Source organism: Dendrobates tinctorius, unplaced genomic scaffold (assembly GCF_039654945.1).
Source record: "Dendrobates tinctorius isolate UK_male_01 unplaced genomic scaffold, ASM3965494v1 ptg000098l, whole genome shotgun sequence".
NCBI lineage: Eukaryota > Metazoa > Chordata > Amphibia > Anura > Dendrobatidae > Dendrobates > Dendrobates tinctorius.
Window position 1 is genome coordinate 15,056,622 of NW_027361766.1, and position 23,557 is coordinate 15,080,178.

Below are 23,557 nucleotides of genomic sequence, written 5' to 3' on the forward strand. Positions count from 1 at the left end.
TGTCTATTGCACTTAAACACACGGGCTGATGACCGGATCATGCAGCTTTATATGAAAATCCCTATTTATTATAATTGCCAGACCTGAATTAACAAGCACTTCTCACCTACTGTGTCCCCCCATTTCCTTGTAGATTGTAAGCTTGCGAGCAGGGACCTCACTCCTAATGTCACTGTTTGAATTGTCTTAACTTGTATTTAACTTGTATTGAATTTATTGCCTGTACATGTCCCCGCTTAATTGTAAAGTGCTGCGGAATATGTTGGCGCTATATAAATAAAAATTATTATTATTATTATTATTATTATTATTATTATCATAAAAATCAGCCAAATAGTCAGGAACCTCATGCGACTGGGGAGAGGTGGAGAAAACAGGAGTGTCACTAAGAGCACACCGACAACCCCAACTCACCATAGACACAGATTTCCAATGCAAAACTGGATTATGGATTTGCAACCAGGGGAACCCCAGCACGATGGTATCATGTAAATTATGCAACACCAAAAATCTGCAATTTTCTTGATGGTCTGGGGCGACCCGCATTACCACCTGGGTCCAAAACTGAGGTTTATTCTTCACGAAAGGAGTAGCATCAATACCCCTCAAAGGAATAGGCGTCCGCAGGGGTGTCATAGGGAAACCACAACGTTTAGCAAAATCTAAATCCATTAGATTCAAGGCTGCTCCTGAATCCACAAAGGCTTTAGCAGAAAATGTGGACAGGGAGCAGATCAGAGTAATTGCCAGAAGAAACTTAGGTTGTACACCACCTACAGCAAATGTGTGTGCAAAACGTTTCTCTCGTTTAGGGCAGACAGAAATAATATGAGAGGCATCTCCACAGACAAAACACAGCTTACTACGCCTTCTAAACTCCTGACGTTGTGCCCTAGACAAAACTCTATCACATTGCATAGGTTCAGACATTTGTTCAACAGGTGGCAGCATTTCCCGTATAATTTTACGTTCACGTAAACGCCGATCAACCTGAATGGCTAATGACATAGAATCGTGAAGACCAGAGGGAACAGGAAATCCCACCATAGTATCTTTTACGGTTTCTGACAAACCCTTCCGAAAGAGAGCTGCCAGGGCACCATCATTCCAAGTGGTGAGGCCCGCCCACTTTTGGAATTTTTGACAGTACAGTTCTGCAGAATCTTGACCTTGGCTCAATGCCAACAGGGTCTGTTCAGCTTGATCAATCGCATTAGGTTCATCATACAACAACCCCAAGGCCTGAAAAAATGCGTCCACATTAGTTTGAATAGGATCATCTGGTACTAAAGAAAACGCCCAATCCTGGGGATCGCTGCGCAGCAAGGAGATGACAATCTTAACCTGTTGCGCAGAGCTCCCCGATGAGTTAGGCTTCAAGGCAAGAAATAATTTACAATTATTCTTAAAATTCAAAAATTTAGACCGATCCCCAAAAAACACATCAGGAGTAGGGATTTTTGGTTCAGCAGCGTGTGAACGAGCAAGATAGGCGGAAATTCACCGCACCTCAGCAGCAAGCTGCTCCACACGATCAGACAATTGCTTAAACTCCAAGAGAAAAAAAATATTCCTCCTACGGCCTCAGAGAAAAAGAGGAAAAAATATACACAAAAAAAAGATTCTGACACCTTTTCTTTTTTTTTAAACAATTCCTTCCTGCTTTTGAGTACCCTAGAATCTGTGGTATGGCTGATGATTCTGTTATGATTGAGTCACCGAGGAGGAAAAAACAAAACACAAGCTCAGCCCAGAAAAACAGAGAGGTTGGAAACTAGCGGATTGCAGACCCCTAATCCTATCACACAACTAGCAGTAGCCGTGGAGTGTTCCTACGAAGATCCTAGACACCTCGTCACAGCCGGAGATCTACATAAGCCTAAAGAGAGAAAAGGGAAAAACTGACTGCCCCAGAGCAGACCCCAAAGCAATAGGCAGCCCCCAACATATAATGACGGTGAAGCAAGATGAAAATACTAACACTGATAGAAAGATAGGTTGAGCAAACGATGGGGCCCAAGCTAACTAAAAAGGACAGGATAGAAAAGCTGCTGCCTGCAATCCGAGAAAACCCTGCTAAAAATATTACCAACACAACTGATAAGCAAAAAGGACCCTGAAGTCACTAGACTTCAAACCCTATATCAGCACTCAGAATATTCTGGAAGCAGAGCAAAAGAGAACACTGATCAAGGAAAAAGAATCCAGCACACCCCCGGCCGGGGATGGCTGAACTCCAAAAAACAAGGTAAACAAAACTAAAACTAATAAGTTCAATAGCAGAGCAAAAACTTATCTTTGGGAAGCAGGAATCAGACTGGTCTCCAAGAATCCAGCAGAGAAATCACCAGCGACTCAGAAGGGCGTCGACTGCCTTATATCCAGTCAGAAGTTCCCGTTACCCAGTCACCATCCACCTGATCAGGTGTTTGGTAATCAGCCTCACTACCTTCCTTCACCAGAAGAGGGAGATCCTTGGACACAAAAGATGAATGAACAGATGAGCTCACAACAGTCTGCTATTTCTCTATGCTGCATCCTGCAGGCAGTACCACTTATATTTCCTGCCCATGGCTTCTGTAGTGGGCTCTGGTGAGACCCTGATTTGTCCTTCTGCATTTAGCTTACTTGCCCGTGTCTGTGCACCCCTCTCCTACCCGTCCCGACTCTGTGTGTCCCTGTGTGTTTGGACTCCCCGGTACTTTACTCTGCTTTGGCTCTGACCTGATTCTGTCCCCTTACTTCTGGTACTTCTGCTACGGACCGGTACTGACCTTTTTGCCCTTCTCTGTCTGTGTGTGGGATTCCACTTGGTACTTCGCTACTCTCTGGTATCTACACGGCTTGTCTGACTATTCTGCTATTGTCTGCTCTGAGCAGGATTTCAACCCTCTCTCCACTCTGCTGCCATCTAGTGGAGTTCGCATTACTCTGCATTTACCTGCAGTGCTGCAGCATGACAGGTGCACTTCTTTGGGCTTAAGGTAAACCCTGCCTCCTCAGTGCATCCAGTACTGCCTGGAATTTCGGCAGGTGACATTCCAAATGTGGGCTTAAGATCATGATGTCATCCAGACACGCTGCACCTTACTTTTTGGAATGTTATAAAAGGAAAATTGTGGATTAAATCCGCACTGCCGTAATGATACAGATTCAGAAGTAATAAAAACTCTGGTGGTTTATTTCAACGTGTTTGAAAGCGTTTTTTACTACTTCTGAATCTGTATCATTACGGCAGCGCAGATTTAATCCACAATTTTCCTTTTATAACGTCTCTGTAAAAGGTTGCGGTGGAGCCTCGTGGATCTGCAGCAGCTGATACATACACTACATGCTTTCGCTCTATACCATAAGGTGAGCAGCTCTTTGTTAATAACTGCTGATAAGATTCTATTTGCAGTGCAGGAGAGTTTGCCAGTACCCTTTCGTTAGGTCCAGGGTAATGATATGTCTGGCTGACCCTACCCTCTCAATCTGATTATCGACCCGGGGCATCAGATATGCGTCAAATTTGGACACCTCAAAATAGCTTCCTGTAGGTATTACAGAAATGCCACTCTCCATCCGGCTTCGGCACAAGTACAGTGAGGCTGACCAGCTGCTCTTTGGCTCCTCGATGATGCCCAAGTTCAACATTCTCCTCACCTTATTCGAAACCACCTTGCAGCTGTCTGCGGGGATTTGAAATTGCTTTTTATTCACCTGCACATGATGGTCCATCAAAATCTCATGCTCAACAACCTGTGTACGTTCTGGTAATTCGGAAAACAGGTTGTTTCTAGGCCAATGACAGGGTCTGTCCACTGTGACATCTTCGACCCTGGCTTCATGATTGGCCCCCAGGCATTTAGCTTCTGCCAGTTTTCTGTCTTGTCATAGTTTAAGCAGATTGATGTGGTACAGTTGGTACGGCTATCTTCTCCCTTGCAGCTCAACCTTGCAGTTTACATCATTTAATTTTTCTGCCACCTCATCAAGTCCCTGCCACTTGGTCAGAAATTTACTTTCAACAGTGGGTATCAACACCAATACCCAGTCTCCAGGGATAAACGGTCTTGGCCTCGCTGCCCGATTGTACTGTAGAACCTTGCCTGGGCCTCTTGTGCTTGAAGGAGGCTCTCCATCACAATCAGCATTACTTTTGCAATCAAATCCTGCATCTGGATCTTGACCTGTGGAAGCGTGTTTAACGCGAAACGGCCGTAGTCCTGTTTCTTGCCTGCATGCCTGCACTTATCCTGCCCTCATAAACCCTTGTCCATGTATGTTTTTCTGAAATAAAGGACTTAGGTTTTTTATGATACAGTAAGCAGAGTGTGCTGCTTTTTTCCTTATTTTTTGGAGAATCTTGCCTGGGCCTCTTGTGCTTGAAGGAGGCTCTCCTTCACAATCAGCATCACTTTTGCAATCCAATCCTGCATCTGGGCCACATGCTCGATGATGCTCTGGTGGGGTGTAACCTAGGGTCTATCACAGTCATCAAAATGAACCAATAAGAAAAATTCCCTATTGTTGCCGGGTACCAGCTGACAGATGTCGTCGGGCACATTGCGCATGCGCCTGCCATTTTCTCCTGGAAGTAGATGCTGGGGGACAACACAGGGGCATGGAGGGACTCTGGAGGTATTGGGGGGGGGTGATCGGGAGACCCTACTTCTCTCTCCTCTGGTGTGAGATCACATCAGAGGAGAGAGAAATTAAATGGCAAATCAGATTTTTTTTTTTTGCGGTAGCCGTAATACTGTTAATAATGGCGATCGCAACACCGGGGTCGGTAAATACCAACCCGAGTCGTGTTCTAAGTGGTCTTGTTTACTCCCAGCAGCTGAGACTCCAGAGAATTTCCAACACTGGGGGGCACGATAACCTGAAACCTTAGCGCAGTTAAAAAGTGGCACTGTGGTTTAAGTACCCTTAACCGTGAAAAGGCGTATCAGCGGTCATTAAAGAGGTTAAGTCACATGCTATCCATTTCCTTGTGATCCTCCTTGAGATGGTTCTTCTACTTAATTGGAGTCCAGCTGTGTTTAATTAAGCTGATAGGACTTGATTTGTAAAGGCACACACCTCTCTCACGGCTCACAGTGCACGTCAGACCAAATGAGAATTATAAGGTCAAAGGAACTGGCCAAGGAGCTCAGAGACAGAATTGTGACAAGGCACACATTTGGCAAAGGTTACAAAATAATTTCTGCAGTATTCAAGGGACTCCCGTTACCCTTAAATGGAAGAAGTTTGGGACCAGTAGAAACTTTCCTAGGCCTGGCCGTCCAGCCAAACTGAGCAATCATGGGAGAAGAGCCTTGGTGAGAGAGGTAAAGAAGAACCCCAAGATCACTTTGGCTGAGCCCCACGGATACTCCACAGATGCAGTAGGGAGATGGGAGAAAGTTCAACAAAGTCAACTATCACTGCAGCCCTCCACCAGTTGGGCCTTCGTGGCCTCTCCTCAGTGCCAGACATATGAAAGCAAGCATAGAGTTTTCTAAAAAACACATGAAGGACTCCCAGACCATGAGAAATAAGATTCTCTGGTCTGATGAGACGAAGATAGAACTTTTTGATAATAATTCTAAGCGGTATGTGTGGAGAAAACTAGACACTACTCATCACCTGCCCATTATAAAACCAACAGTGAAACATGGTGGTGGCAGCATCTTGCTATTGGGATGTTTTTCAACTTCAGGGACAGGATGACTGGTTGCAATTGAAGGAAACATGAATGCAGCCAAGTGCAGAGATATCCTGAATGAAAACCTCTTCCAGACTGATCTGGATCTCAGACTTGGCCGAAAGTTCACCTTCCAACAAGACAATAACCCTAAGCACACAGCTAAAGTAAAAAAGGAATGACTTAAGAACAGCTCTGTGACCATTCTTGATTGGTCCAGCCAGAGCCCTGACCTAAACCCAATTGAGCATCTCTGGAGAGACCTGAAATGTCTCTCCACCAACATTCACCATCAAACCTGATGGAACTGGAGAGGATCTGCCAGGAAGAATGGCAGAGGATTCCCAAATCCAGGTGTGAAGAACTTGTTGCATCATTCCCAAGACTCATGGCTGTTCTAGCTCTAAAGGGTGCTTCTCCTCAATACTGAGCAAAGGGTCTGAATACTTATGACCATAAGATACTTCAGTTTTTCTTTTTTAATAAATTTGCAAAAATTTCTACATTTCTGTTTTTTTTTCCCCCGTCAAGATGGGGTGCAGAGTGTACATTAATGAGAAATAAAAGAACTTTTTTGAATTTACAAATGGTTGCAATAAAACAAAGAGTAAAAAAATTTAAAGGGGCTGAATACTTTCCGTACCTACTGTATAATAGGAATGAGAGAATTATGAAGCCCTGCTAAAAGATTAAGAAATTGAATTTTCTAAAGGGTTCATTTACTATCGTAGAACATACTTGTTTTCAAAGGGTTAACCTAATGGAAGAGGTCATATTTTCTAAGGAAGAACCATAGTATATAGAAAAGTATATGAATATATACACAGTAATATTATAATAGAAGTGATGGAATATACAGCAAGAATTAAGAGACCACTTTCAAATGTTCAGCTTGTCTGATTTTTCTCTTTCTAGGTATATTTTTGAGTAAAATGTAAATTGTTCTTTTAGTCTATAAACTTCTGACAACATGTCTCTGAATTTCCAAGCAATAAATTTTGTATTTTTTTTCCTGACAGAGAAAAATGGTCAAAATAAAAAGCCCAGTGCTTTCAGACTTCAAATAATGCAAAAACAAGTTCATAATCATTTAGAAACTACAATACTAATGTTTTAGCTCATGAAGAGTTCTGAAATCAATATTTTGTGGAATAACTATGATTTTTAAAAACAGCTTTCATGCGTCTTGGCATGCTTTCCACCAGTCTTTCACACTGCTTCTGGCGCAAAAATGTAAGCAGTTCTTCTTTGATGGCTTGTGACTATCCATCATCCTCTTGATTACATTCCAGAGGTTTTCAACGGGGTTCAGGTCTGGAGAATGGGCTGCCCATGACAGGGTTTTGATCATAGAATCATAGAATCATAGAATCGTAGAGTTGGAAGGGACGTCCTGGGCCATCTGGTCCAACCCCCTGCTCAAAGCAGGATTCGCTAAATCATCCCAGTCAGATGTCTGTCCAGCCTCTGTTTGAAGACTTCCATTGAAGGAGAACTCACCACTTCTCGTGGCAGCCTGTTCCACTCATTGATCACTCTAACTGTCAAAAAGTTTTCTCTAATATCTAATCTGTGTCTCCTCCCATTCAGTTTCATCCCATTGCTTCTAGTATTTCCTTGTGCAAATGAGAATAAAGTTGATCCTTCTACAGTGTGACAGCCCTTTAGATATTTATAGACAGCTATTAAGTCTCCTCTCAGTCTTCTCTTTTGCAAACTAAACATTCCCAAATCCTGCAACCCTTCCTCATAAGACAGGGTTTGCAGACCGGTCACCATTCTGGTCGCTCTTTTCTGAACTTGCTCCAGTTTGTTGATGTCTTTTTTAAAATGTGGTGCCCAAAACTGGACACAATATTCCAGATGAGGTCTGACCAAGGTCTGATGTGGTGGTCTCTTAATTTTTGCCAGAACTGCATAGTGGTTATTGTGAACATGGTGCAAAAACCATCCACAACGTAATGACACAACGTCTTCTGTGATTGGTATCGAAGATTAAATGTCCCTGGTCTTATAAAAAGTGGAAATCTTGTTTTGCAGGTGCCATTTTCTCAGGGTCACTGTGCTCCTGATAGTGCTGCGAGTGAACTTGTCAGTTTGTTAGATAGACTTCTGTCCTGTGTGAAATCGATCTTCCAGCATTTGCCTCTTTACCCCTAAGTATGGTCTGCATGTTATTGACCAGGCCAATTTTTACAATTCTGACCACTGTTCCTTTATGAGTTAATAACTCTTGAACACTTCAATGGATCCCACTGATTCTGACAATGTTTTCTCTTGGCATATTGTACTTCATGATAGTGGTAAAATTTCTTTGATATAACTTGAGTTTATTTGTGAAAAAAAAAACCCCAGAAATTTGGCAAAAATTTAGAAAATATCGCAGTTTTCCAAATTTGAATTTTCATATCCTTAAATCACAGAGATATGTCACATAAAATACTTAATAGGTAACATTTCTCACATGTTTACTTTACATTAGCACAATTTTTGAGCCAAAAATTTTTTTTGTTAGGAAGTTATAAGGGTTAAAAGTAAAACAGCAACTCCTCATTTTTGCAACAACTTTTTTTTAGGGACTACATCACTGTTCAAACATCACAAACAGAGTAGAGACAGCGCTTCACAGGTTCGTGGATTTTCCATTATTCTGCCTTCTGTGGCGACGTTTCGATCACACAAGATCACACAAGATCCTTTGTGCTAATAATTTGTTGCAGGCTCCAGAGCTCATTTCATAATCCAAATAATCTGGGATAATATTCTGATGCAGGCACCAGACCTCATTTCATACTCCAAACAGTTTGTGATAATAGTCTGGTGCAGGCACCAGACCTCATTTCATAATTCAAATAGTTTGGGATAATAGTCTTGTACAGGGACCAGACCAAATTTTATATTCAAATTCTTTTGTTATAATTCTGTGCTTCTGCCACCAGCCCATATTTTTAAATATAAATCCTTTGTGCTAATAATGTGTTGCTGGAACCATATGGAGGAACTGGCACCATCACACTATATGTGGGGGAACTGGTTCCATCCTACTGTATATGGGGAACTGGGGCCATCCTACTATATATGGTGGAACTGGGGCCATCCTACTATATATGGGGAGAACTGGGGCCATCCTATTATATATTTTGGGGGACTGGGCCATCCTACTATATATATGGGGGAACTGGGGCCATCCTACTATATATATGTGGAGAACTGGGGCCATCCCATTATATATGTGGGGGGACTGGGCCATCCTACTATATATATGGGGGAACTGGGGCCATCATACTATATATATGGTGTGACCTGGGGCACATTGGTCGTTGGGGGCACAGGCAATTTCAGATAAAGCAAGCTGGTCAAATGTAAATATATTTCATGATGTAAATATATTTCATGAGATGATGAACACAGACAGGTATTTATATACACTGCTCAAAAATAAAGGGAACACTTAAACAGCAGAATATAAAGGCCTGTCACACTAAGCGATATCGCTAGCAATATCGCTATAATGTCACTGGTTTTTGTGACGTTATAGTGATATTGCTAGCGATATCGCTATGTCTGATACTTACCTCCGACCGCTCCCCCGCTGGTTGTCGCTGATCGCGCGAGAACGTCCTGGACTGTTTCTCGTCATCAGCTTCCTGCTGGGCTTCCTGCTGTGACGACGAGCGACACGTGGATGCGGGCGGGAGGACGTCAGTATCACTTCGTCTGACAGATAAGTAGCGACCCCCGACCCCTGCGATGTCGCTGGTGAGATCTGCCTGTGTGGCAGCTCACTAGCAACCACTTAGCGATGTACCAGCGATCCTGACCGCGTCATATCGCTGGTCGGGATCGCTGGTGCATCGCTAAGTGTGAAAGTACCTTAACTCCAAGTAAATCAAACTTCTGTGAAATCAAACTGTCCACTTAGGAAGCAACTCTGTTTGACAATCAATTTCACATGCTGTTGTGCAAATGGAATATACAACAGATGGAAATTATTGGCAATTATTAAGACACCCTCAATAAAGGAGACAGGCCAGACAGACACAGTAAACCTTCTTGCCACAGCTCGCATTGATGTGCCATCCTGGATGAGCTGCACTACCTGAGCCACTTGTGTTGGTTGTAGAGTATGTCTCATACTACCACAAGAGTGAAAGCACAACCAACATTCAAAAGTGACCAAAACATCAGCCAGAAGGCATTGGTACGGAGATGTGGTCTGTGGTCCCCACCTGCAGAACCACTCCTTTATTGAGGGTGTCTTGATAATTGCCAATAATTTTCTTCTCTTGTCTATTTCATTTGTACAACAGCATGTGAAATTGATTGTCAATCAGTGTTGCTTCCTAAGTGAACAGTTTGATTTCACAGAAGTTTGATTTACTTGGAGTTATATTATGTTGTTTTAGTGTTCCCTTTATTTTTTTGAGCAGTGTATACATTGGGGGACTGGGGCCATCCTACAATATATATGGGGCAACTGGGGCCATTCTACTATATATAGGGAATTGGGGTCATCCTACTCTTTATATGAGGGAACTAGGGCCATCCTACTCTATATATGGGGGAACTGGGGCCATCAAACTATATATGGGGGAATGGGGACCCTCCTACTACATATATGGGGAAAGTGAGACCCTCCTACTTTATATATGGGTGAACTGGGGGCATCCTACTATATATATGAGGGAACGGGGCTATGATACTATCTATATGAGGGACCTGGAGCCATCCAATTATATATGTATTGGGGGAATTATGGCCATCCTACTATATATATATTGGGTAACTTAGACCATTCTACTATATATAGGGAACTGTGGCCATACTATTATATATATTGGGGGAACTGGGGCCATCCTACTCTATATATGGGGGAACTGGGGCCATCATATTATATATATGGGGGAACTGGGACCCTCCTACTAAGTATATGGGGAAAGTTGGACCCTCCTACTGTATATATGGGTGAACTGGGGCCATCCTACTATATATAAGGGGAAACTGGGGCATCATACTATATATATGGGGGAACTGGGGCCATCCTACTAAGTATGTGGGGGAACTGGGGCCATCATACCATATATATGGGGGGAACTGGGACCCTCCTACTGTATATATGTGGAAACTGGGGCCATCCTATTAAATATATGGGAAACTGGGTCCATCCTACTATATGGGGAACTGGGGCAATCCTACTATATATGGGGGAACTGGGGCATCATACTCTATATATGGGGAGAACTGTGGCCATCCTACTACATATATATGGGGAAAACTGGGGCCATTCTATTATATATATGGGGGAACTGGGGCCATCATACTATTTGTATGGTGCAATGTGGACCATCATACTATATATATGTGGGAAGCAGTGGGGATTTAAATACTATACATATGGGGCAGTGGTGCCAAAATACTCTACAGTATATAGGGCAGTGAGGACCTTAATACTATATTCTGGGAAGTAGGGTCCTTTATACTATACACAGTGGGGAGAAAAAGTAATTTAGTCAGCCACCAATGGTGCAAGTTCTTCCACTTCATACGCAGACCACCACTATGAGAGTCAAAATGAGAAAACAAATCCAGAAAATCACCTTGTCAGATTTGGCAACATTTATTTTTGCAAATTATGGTGGAAAATAAGTATTTGGTCACCTAAATAAATGCAAGATTTCTTGCTCTCACAGACCTATAACTTCTTCTTTAAGAGGTTCCTCTGTCTTCCACTCATTACCTGTAGTAATGAGACCTGTTTGAATTTGTTATTAGTATAAAAGACACCTGTCCACAACCTCAAACAGTCACATTCCAAACTCCACTATGATGAAGACCAAAGAGCTGTTGAAGGACACCAGAAACAAAATTGTAGCCCTGCACCATGATGGGAAGTCTGAATCTGCAATAGGCAAGCAGCTTGGTGTGATGAAATGAACTGTGGGAGCAATAATAAGAACATGGAAGACATACAAGAACACTGTTAATCTTCCTCGATCTGGGGCTCCACGCAAGATCTCACCCTGTGGGGTCAAAATGGTCACAAGAACAGGGAGCAAAAATCTGAGGACCACACGGGGGACCTATTGAATGACTTAATTAGAGCTGGGGCCACCGTAACAAAGGCTACCATCAATAACACACTATGCCGCCAGGGACTCAGATCCTGCAGTGCCAGACATGTCCCCATGAGTAAGCCAGTACATGTCCATCTGAAGTTTGCTAGAGAGCATTTGGATTATCCAGAAGAGTATTGGGAGAATGTCATATGGTCTGATTAAGATAAAGTAGAACTGTTTGGTAGAAACATGCTACACATGAATACAACAAAGCAGGAAGTTAGACTGAACCTGAAGACTTTGTTAGGTCACATTGAAACCATTAAGACAGTGTATCTAGCCAGGTTCCCAAGGAGAATACAGTTTCACAATCAAGGAGAAAAGTTTGCCCAGGGGAGAGACCTACACGATCAACCCAAGGACCTTGGGATCCCCCAGTACAATTGGAACACCTCAGTGTGGAGGAACTACCAGTAGCTAGACAGATGTTGAGGAAAGAGTGTCATCCATTCTCTAAGGACTCTGATGTAGGCTGTATCTCATCATTTCACCTGTAGATCAGCCTTAAGGACACTATCCCAGTAACTAGAAATTACATCTCTGTGTCTAAACCATTACAGCACAAAGTGAAATAATACCTGCAAGATCTAATTAACAGAGGCTGGGCCCAAAAATCTAAGTCATCCTACTCCTTTCCTATTGTCTGTGTTAGGGCTCATACTCACGTGCAAGAGACTCGCACGAGAATGAAAACCTAGCACTGCTGCCGGCACTCTGACCCGGAGCGTGCGGCTACATGTATTTCTATGCAGCCGCATGCTCCGGTCCCAGTGCCGGTGGCAGTGCCAGGTTTTCATGCGAGAGACTCGCACTTGAATCGTGCGAGTCTCTCGCAAGTGAGTAGGAGCACTAAGGAAGAATGACAGCAATTTGTGACTCTGTTGTGATTACTGGGAACTAAATAGATATTCATTCCCTGATCGGTACCAAATACCAAAAATTCAAAACATGCTGGATAGCTTGTCAGGAAGTACCAGGTTCTCTTTCATTGACCAGGGTTAAGCATACCACCAAGGTTTTATCGATGAATCCAGCAGACCCTTAACAGCATTCATCACACCATAGGGATTGTGTGAGTGGATCCATATACCGTTTGAGCTCAGCCCTGCCCCTGCAGAATTCCAGAGTAGCAGAAAAGGTAAGAGATGATATCTTTCAGCTGTACCTAGATGACAATGTGATACATAGAAAGACCTTCGCTGAACATGTTGAAGACGTGAGGACCGTACTCCAACATTATCAACAACATGGAGTCAAGTTAACCCCCAAAAAGTCTGAACTGTTAAAGAGACAAGTTTGATTCCTGGGAAAATTAAGGTCTGGAGATGGCTACACCATGGACCCAGCAGAAATTGCTCCAGTAGTGGCATTAAAAAACAAGCATCCATATACTGTGGGGAGTTGAGTAAGGTTTCCTCCCCTGCTTCTGAACTTACATCAAGAACGTTTCCCGGTTTGCCGCTCCACTATGCATCCTCTTGGGTGGTGTGGAGGGTACAAATTCAGCAACATCAATGGAGAAGAAAGATATCAAGAGCAGGATTCGGTCCAAAAGAAGAAACTCGGTTTCTGCTCATCAGCCAATTATCTGGATTTTGAGTCACCAGGAGATATTGGAAGAAATAGTGTTCTAAACCTTCTAAAGCCACCCTTGATAAGATATCCTGACTTTAAAAAAACATTTATCTTTCATTGTGATACTTCACAAGTGGGACTTGGAGCTGCCCTGTATTAGCATCAAAGTGGCAAATTGAGATTCATCGGCCACGGTTTCAGAATATTGACAGAGGCTGGGAAGAATTACCATTTACATTCTGGGAAATTAGAGTTCCTGGCCATAAAATGGGCTATCTGTGAATTATTTAGAGATCTTGATTACGGTAAAGAGTTTGAGGTATATACCAACAACAACCCTCTGACATACAGTACGTGCTCACTACTGCCAAGCTGAATGCTATAGGTTAGACATTAGTAGCTGAACTAGCTGACTTCAACTTCAGTATAAACCCTATCAAAAATTGGAAGCAGAAAATGTATACATTTCAATGAATAAATTACATTCTTTATTAATAAAATACACACTATTTATAAAATATAAGTTAAAAACAAGGAGCAATACAAGTGAGTGTCACCCCTGTATACCCCTGACAAAGACAAAATAAATAATATCACAGTTGAATAGTCTGCTGCTAGAAGAGTACAATAAAAGGTACATATAATATGCAGGTAAGGAGATAAATCATTTATTGTACTCATATCAAAGGTATCAGCAGTGGCTTCAGTAGGTCCCAAAATGCGCAGCTTTCTACATAGTTACATAGTTTGAATAAAGACCTAGGTCCATCAAGATAAACCTTTCTCCACCAACTGTACATTTCCTCACTAATCTATCTATAACCGGCAATGTTATATGTATCAAGGAAATCATCCAACCCTTTTTTTTAAAAGCTGTTATAGTGTCTGTCATTACTACCTCCTGTGGTAGGGCACTGCACTGTCTGACTGCTCTAACTGTAAAGAACCCTTTCCTGTTTAGCTGTCGGAATCACATTTCTTCCACCCATAATGAGTGCCCCCTAATCCTCAGCATGGTCCTTGAAAGGAGCAAGTCATGTGTCAGTGTTTTGCACTGGTCACACATATATTTATACATGTAAATGAGATCCCCTCTTTTTTCTAAGCTAAACAAGCCAAACTTTTCCAACCTCTCCTCATATGAGAGGCCTTCCATCCCTTGTAATAATCTAGTTGCCCATCATTGAACTGATTCTAACTTCTGAATATCCTTTTTAAAATGTGGAGCCCAAAACTGGATCCCATATTCTAGATGTGGCCTCACCAGTGATTTATAAATGAGTAATATGACGTTGGGATTGCGGGATTTTATCTCTCTTTTTAAATATCCTAAAATCATGTTTGGTTTTTCAGCTGTTGTTTGACATTGTGTACTGTTGCTCAGCTTACTTGTAACTAGAATACCCAAGTCCTTATCTTGATCTGTAGGAGCAGAGAGCCAGTTCATGCCACGTGACCATCTTGGATACCCAATAATTACAAGGCACAAAGGAATCACGGAGGACATTGGTACGGTCAGCAAGGTGCTCCCTCACTATCTTCTCAAACTTTGCACTCCTTGTGAGAGTACGCCATACTTCAGGGCATGCGCGATGGAAGGGTCTGAGAAAACTCTCCCAGAACTTTAACAGTGTTCCCCTGCCTCTGCTGGATTGGAGTTGTGTCTCTCTTGCCTGTAGTCCTTGGTTGTCCAACGAACTGTAACTCTGCCACCAGTAATTTCAGATGGAATTTTTTTAATAATTCTGCAACAAGGTCCTTCTGGTACTACCCCATTTTAGCAGACCTGTCCACCTCAGGAATAAGAGATAGAAAGTTCTCCTTGTAGCATGGGTCCAGAACTGTCACCAACCAGTAATGCCTGTCACCCAAAATTTTGATAGCGCGAGAGTCACGGGAAAGGCACCGCAACATAAACTCAGCCATGCCTGCCAGACTGCTAACAGGCAAGACTTCCATGTCCTCAACAAGAGGACGACTGACCATGCTCTCCTCCCTGTCCTCAGGCCATCCACGCTGAACAGACAGTATGACAATTGTGCTTGTAGTACCGTCTTCCTCATTGTCACCCAATCCATGTTGTGATGAGATGAGGCTGGGCTGTGTGTAATCATCCTGTATGGTTCCTTCCTACATCTCATCGTGCTCCGCCTGCAATGCATCCTCTTTGATTGTGAGCAGAGAGCATTTCAGAACACAGAGAAGTGGGATGGTGATAATAATTATGGCATTATCGCCACTCACAATCTTGGTGGAGTCCTCAAAGCTTTGGAGGATGGTACATATGTTTGCCTATATGTCCACTTGTGAAGTCTTATGTGTGGAGTCTGAACTGATTACTGATGGCCGTGTTGATGCTGGTAGTCAACAACTGCCCTCTTCTGCTTACAAATCCTTCCCAACATCTGCAGTGTAGTGTTCCAACAGGTGGGAACATCACACACCAGTCGGTGAGCAGGAAGCTACAAACACTGCAGAAGCTATAGCTGACTTTCTAAAATGGGCACACAGGCTGCATACTTTGACAAGCAGATCCAGCAGCTCCAGGTAGGTTTTCAAAAACCACTGAACCATGAGGTTAAGCACATGGGCCAGGCATGGTACATGTGTGAGTTCACCTCACCTCAGAGCCACTACCAGGTTCCGGCTATTATCACACACAATGGCTCAGGTAGGGTAAGCGATGTTATCCATAGATCTGCCTGCTCTTTCAGAGCTGTCCACAACTCTTCAGCCTTGTGCAGTTTGTCACTTAAGTATATTTCAGGAGAGCTTTAACCTAGAACAATGTGACAAGGTAATCAAAAGGCCAGAAAAATCCATACACCGGACAAATGCTATTCACAAATCTGCTATTAGAAGTGGAAAGGAAGAACAAAGATAATAAATAATCTAAATGATAAAAATATTGGAGAAAGAGAAACCAATCACAAACTAAAATTTTTCGAAACTAATGCAAAAAGTATGGGCAACAAACAAGGAGAATTGGAACTACTAACGCAGGAAAAGAAATATGATGTCATTGGAATCACTGAAACTTGATGGGACAATACACATGATTGGAATACAAGGCTAGAAGGATACAACTTATTTGCTTGAAACAGACTTGATAAACGAGGAGGAGGTGTCGCATTGTTTGTTAGAAATGAGTATATCTGCACAGAGATTGAAGCTTCAGAGACTGGGAGTTCTGTGGAAACTGTTTGGGTAAGAGTACAAGGACAGAACAATGGAAAGGACACCATTGTAGGCATTTACTACAGGCCGCCTGTGCAAGCTGAAGATATGGATGAACTCTTTATGCATCAATTGGCCAAGTTCTCCAAAAAATATGACATAGTTGTCATGGGAGATTTCAACTATCCAGACATTTGTTGGGAATCTCTCTCAGGCAAAACTAACAGGTCAAGGAAATTCTTATCCTCTCTTGCTGACAACTTTATCTTCCAAAAAGTAGGGGAGAAAACAAGGGGAACTGCTACCTTGGATCTAATCCTTATAAACAGGGATGAAATGGTTGAAGAGGTAAAACTGGCTGGGACCCTAGGAGGTAGCGACCATGATATTTTAGAATTTAGGATAACTAGAGGAGGAAGACCTGTGAAGACTCAGACGTCAAGGTTAAATTTCAGAAAGGCAGATTTTAAGGGATTCAGAAAGAGAATTGGAGGGATCCAATGGCTGGATATCCTTAAGGACAAAAATGTCCAGGAAGGATGCGAAATCTTGAAAAATGAAATTCTCAAAGCACAATTGTTAACAATTCTGAAAAGAGGGAAGAATAGGAAGCATTTAAGGAAACCAGGATGGATGAACACAGAACTTAAGCACATGCTAAAAAGGAAGAAAGAAATGTTTATAAAATGGAATGAGGGAGGCATATCTAAAGAAGAATATAATGCTGTATACAGAACTTGCAGGGCACAAATCAGATTATTAAAGCTGACAATGAATTGAGGCTTGCAAGAGACGACAAAAGCAATAATAAAGGATTTTGGGGATATGTCAAAAGTAAAAGAAAAGTCAAAGATGCTATAGGATTTTTACAGGATGAAAATGATGAAATGGTAAGACAGGATGTTGAGAAGGCCGAACTTTTTAATTCCTATTTTGCATCTGTTTTCTCTCAGAAAGGAAATGTAACATCAACTGTTCTTCACTGTCCTATTAAGGGAATAGAAAAATCCAGGATATCTATAAACAGAAAGATAGTGAGGAAACAGCTAACCTAAATGAATTCAAGTCTCCAGGTCCAGATGAATTACACCCCAGAGTACTGAAGGAGATAGCAGAAGAAATTTTTGAACCCCCCTCCATAATCTTTGAAAATTCTTGGAGAACAGGAGAAGTCCCAGAATACTGGAGAAGAGCAAATGTTGTTCCTATCTTCAAAAAGGGGAAGAAGGTGGACCCAGGCAACTATAGGCAGATGAGTCTGACTTCTATACCAGGAAAGATCATTGAACAAATTATTAAACAACATGTATGTAAGTACCTGGATAAGAATGAAGTGATTAAACAGAGTCAGCATGGGTTTGTAACTAATAAGCTATGTCAGACTAACTTAATTTACTTCTATGACAGAATCACTGATTGGGTGGATCAGGGAAATGCTGTAGATATAGTATATCTTGACTTCAGCAAAGCATTTGAGAAAGTATCTCACACAATCCTTATTGAAAAAATGGCTAAGTATGGAATGGACAAGGCAACTGTTAGGTGGATTCATAACTGGCTTAGTGATCAGACCCAAAGAGTGGTTGTAAATGGCTGCACATCCAGTTGGAAGAATGCCTCAAGTGGGGTACCACAGGGCTCTGTCCTGGACCCTGTATTGTGCAACATCTTTATCAACGATTTAGATGAAGAAATTGAGGGTAAACTGATTAAATTTGATGATGACACAAAGCTAGGAGGGATAGCAAATACTAGAGGAGAGAGACAGATAAATAAACTGGAGCAGTGAGCAGCAACTAACAGAATGGTTTTTAACAGGGAACAATGCAAAGTACTACATCTGGGCAATAAAAATGAAAAAAGCATATACAGAATGGGAGGAATAGGGCTAAGCAACAGCACATATGAAAAAGACTTGGGTATACTAATAGATCACAGACTGAATATGAGTCAACAGTGTGATGCAGCAGCATAAAAGGCAAATGCAATTCTAGGATGTATTAACAGAAGCATACAGTCTAGATCACGTGAAGTCATTATTGCCCTCTACTCCTCTTTGGTCAGAACTCATCTGGAATACTGTGTACAGTTTTGAGCACCACATTTTAAAAAAGACATCAACAAACTGAAGCAAGTTCAGAAAAGAGCGGCCAGTATGGTGACCGGTCTGCAAACCCTGTCTTATGAGGAAAGGTTGCAGGATTTGGGAATGGTTAGCTTGCTGAAGAGAAGACTGAGAGGAGACTTAATAGCTTTCTACAAATATCTCAAGGGCTGTCACATTGTAGAAGGATCATCTTTATTCTCATTTGCACAAGGAAAGGCTAGAAGCAATGGGATGAAACTGAATGGGAGGAGACACAGATTAGATATTAGAAAAAACTTTTTGACAGTAAGAGTGATCAATGAGTGGAACAGTCTGCCACGATAGGTGGTGAGTTCTCCTTCAATAGAAGTCTTCAAACAGAGGCTGGACAGACATCTGTCTGGGATGATTTAGCAAATCCTGCTTTGAGCAGGGGGTTGGACCAGATGGCCCAGGAGGTCCCTTCCAACTCTACGATTCTATGATTCTATGATTAGCTTCAGCACAGCCTATTGCTGCTTGGCTGGGCCAGTACTGAGGTGCTTTCAGCTTGTGACTGATGTGGTCATTTTGAAGATGGAGGCTGAAGAGGAGGTAGAGGAGGATGAGGAGCAGGAATTGTAGACTGTGGGGGCAACCCTGTTTGACCTAAGGCCCACAATCCTCGGTGTCAGGAGGAAATGTTTCATCCCAGAGTCCAACTGGGTCCCCATTTCCACTTTGTTAACCCAGTGGGCCATCAGCGAGATGTACCGTCCCTGTCCACAAGCACTTGTCCACGTGTCCATGATTAGGTGGACTTTCCCAGTAACTGTATTGTTGAGGGCACAGCTAATAATGTGGGACACGTGCTTGTTTAATGCGGGGGTGGCACAACGGGAGAAATAGTGGCGGCTGGTGACCAAGTATCGAGGGGCAGCCGCCGACATCAGGTTTTGGAAAGCTTCTGTCTCCACGAGCCTAAAAGGAAACATTTCGAGTGCAAGCAGTTGCAAAATGTGGGAATTTAGTAGTGTGGCCTGTGGGGCATTGGCTGTGTATTTGCGCTAGTGTTCCAAGGACTGGAGTATGGACAACTGAATGGTGCACTGGGACAAGGACATGGATGTGCTTGCTGATGGTGCTAGTTGAGTGTGTGCAACGACAGGTGCAGGGCAGGAAGAATCTTCGCATGCACCATGGGCAGGGGATTGGCTTGCATGCACACCAGCAGAAGTAGCAGTGGTGTCACCCGCAGACAATGATTCTGGACCCTGGAGTTCAGCCCACAAAGATGTTTGCTTCGCTGCCATGTACCTGATCATTCTGGTGATGGTCAGCCTGGTATTTTTTGCTACCCCTGGTGATGCTGGCCTGGCAGGTGGTGCAAATGGTAATTTTTGTGTTATCAGCAGTCTTTAAAAAACAACCAGACTTGGGAAGACCTAACAGTTGTACTGGCAACTTCCATCATGTTGGTGTTAGAAGGAACAGTTGCCCGCCTTCTGTCAGCGGCCACCACACTGCTTCTTCCTGCCTGTTAGGGTGCTATGCCAACCTCCCCCTGTGTACTGCTATCCTCGCTCTGCATGTCCTCCTGCCAGGTTGGGTCAGTTACTATATCATCCACCACCTCGTCTTCCCCTTCGCACCCTGATCCTCCTGTCTTTCTCGTAATTGTTTCTCACCATCGTCCACCTCTTGTCACACTTTCACACTGTCGCTTTTGTGTGACCGTGGCTGCTCAAATATTTGGACCGGGCGAGAGGCACAAATCTAAAAATGGAAAAGTGAACAGCTCTACGGAGTGTCCAAGTGTGGTATCAGTTGTCTCTGGGCACTCGGCACAGTGGGAGAAAAGAGGATCAGGGTGAGGAATATGCAGTCCAAACTCATGGCTACTGAGACTTGACCGTGTGGAAAACAGGGTGGTGGTGGTGGCAAAGTGACTGGAAGCATTATCCTCTATCCAACCAACAATCTTTTGTCACTGCTCTGGGTTTAATAGTGGTGTGCTGCGGTCCCCTAGTACTTGGGACAGGAAGGTCGGGCGAGAAGATGTGGGTGTTTGTTGTTGCACAATTTTAGCTTGCCCGCAGCCTCTGCCTCTACATGCACCATCACATCACCATCACGTCCAGTTCCCCAACCCTTGCCATGCGTCTTGCCCATTTTCAATGCAGGACAATATTTTACACGTTCACTACAAATGGCTGAATTTGGGGCGAACATATATGTGATCCGTGTGATGGTAATCCACAGTTGTAAATAGCTGGCCTGTAGGTAACTATTTTTAACCGCAAACTGGTGTCAATAACTTCGCTAACACACTGCAACAAAACTTAAATGGAGGCCAGCAATGGCACAATTTTGAGCACACTTATATGTGATCCATTTGACGGACAAACCATAGTTTTAAATAGATGGATTTTTATTGCTGTAATATGGAAAGTGTCTGACTGTATGCTGTTGTGCTAACACACAAATGGAGCAGAAAAACCTAGTTCTCTGGATTGCTTTTTAAGCAAATAATCAGAATTAAGATCCAAAAAATTATTCCTGGCCCCTGATACCTGGGGCTATGAATAGAAATATCTGTAAAAGCAGCAGCAGACAGAACTGGAAAGGACCCTCTTGCTATATGCACTGCTGTCTGCCACATACACTGCATGCCTGTCTAGCACTGATATCTATGCAGCTGGATTAGTCCTCAGAAGGACTGTTAGTTGAGATGGATATGTGTAGAATATATTGTGGTATACCTACACTAACTAAGGGTACCGTTACACTTAGCGATGCACCAGCAATCCCGACAACGATACGGATCGCTGGTGCATCGCTAAGTGGTTGCTAGTGAGCTGCCACACAGGCAGATCTCATCAGCGACATAACAGTGGTCAGGGGTCGCTGCTTACCTGTCAGACGCGGCGATCCTGATGTCCTTCCGCCCGCGTCCACTCGTCGGCACCACAGGAAGCCCAGCAGGAAGCGCCCAACAAGAAATGGTCCAGGACGTTCTCGCGCGATCAGCGATGGACAGTGGGGGAGCCGGTCGGAGGTATGTATCACATGTAGCGATATCGCTAGCAATATCGCTGCTACGTCACAAAACCAGTGACATTACAGCGATATTGCTAGCGATATCGCTATGTGTAACGGGCCCTTAAGAAACAAGAAAATCTCTCCCTAACTCAGCAGCAACTCTCCCTACACTGTCTGATTCCGGAGTAGACTGTGATAAGCATGGCGGTGCCAAGTCTGATATAAATCTGATGATGCTGTTCGGCCAGCCATTCACTGTAATGCCCCAACCAATATGGCTGCAGCATTGCAGTGTGTGGTAGACAATCCCTGTATGTTTATTGGCTGTCTAAAGAGAGCCAAACATGCAGGGAGGGGAACCAAGCTCCCGCCCAGCAACCCCGGAAATACTCCGTGAGCTTTGAGCATCTCAAGAAGTGAGATGCTCGGGCGAGTACCGAGTAGTGGCGAGCAGGCCCGCTCATCACTACTCTCCATTCATTGTCCCTGTGATGTTGTTTCTATGTCCATTATGATTTGGATTTTAATTATCATATGTTAACCGTGTTTGCATTTAATAAAGCATATACAATTTTCTTATTTGCTTGCCGATGGACTCTGTTTTCTTTATAGGTTAATATTAGAAGAGGACACGAATGATTATAAAAAGTCAATCCACTGGAGGAGGACATAGCTGCTTGTAAAGGTTTAATCTAAGTTTCTTACTTACAAACAAATATAACCAGAATCACTTATAATGAAGGGAATGATTACATATGTTGACTGTTGCCACTGTTTTGGCCTTCTCTTATTGGCCTTCTCTTCTCTTCATAATACACAGAAATCCATTTTACATTGTGACATATACTGTATAACTTCATCCAACGAGAAGAAATACAGTAGCACAGACTGTCCATGTGTTTATTGCTGCACATTGGTTTTCCCTCACAAATTGTCAAAATAGTATGTCAGTGGAGAGCCAGATGACAATGACTCCACTTTCCCTTTCTTAAAATCCAAAAGATGTAATGAGCAACCAATAGAATAAATTATTTACTTTTCCTATTTATATATATAGTGTATGTATAAATGTTTAATATTTAATCTTTTTACATCATGAAATTTCCCAGGAGACGATATGGCCTCTTTAAGTAACAATTCTCTTACTGGGTATATGAAAAGGAGTTGTCCAAACCCTACAACCCTTTGTATACGTATGCGTACATAGTAACACATTCTTTACATCACCTTAGTGTATATATTTATATCAGTGTGGACGTGTAACTTCATTTCATTGATGTCAGAGTTGCTTTAGGAAACCATTTAAGCTCTTAAAGATAATTGCCCTTAAAGATTTGTCTTGAGAACACGGTGAGGCATGCCTCTGTACAGAGAGTAGAGCATTTGAGCCAAAGCCTTTTTTTTGGAGTTTATGCGAGCGTCATCAGATTTGAGACATAACTCTGTAGTTGTAAACACTCTGAAAAATGTGTTTCCAAGCTGTAAAATTTTCAGGTTTATTACGTATATTCTGATTAAAAGATTAAAGTCAAAATGTTGTTACAATTGCTACATTGTGAGTGTTTACCTGTCTTTATAAAATGCTCAGTCTTGCATTTAGAGAACTTGTAATTTTTAGAACTACAATATAGTGTGCATACAGTGGCTTTTTGCCTATAGTGGTTGACCACGTGGCCATTAGGAGCCCTTGAGTTGGGTGTGCATATGGCCAAATGGCACTACACGCTTCCATGTGCAGTATCTGGAATTCAATAGTATATATATATTTGCAGGATGCATGCCATTGGCACCCTACAAAGCAGGTTCATTGACATCATTAGATTGTGCCTGCTGCGCAGAGACACAGTTCAATCACAACACAAACTGGAGTAGTGAAACAGAGGAAAAAGGCTAGGTGAGCATTTTTTTCAT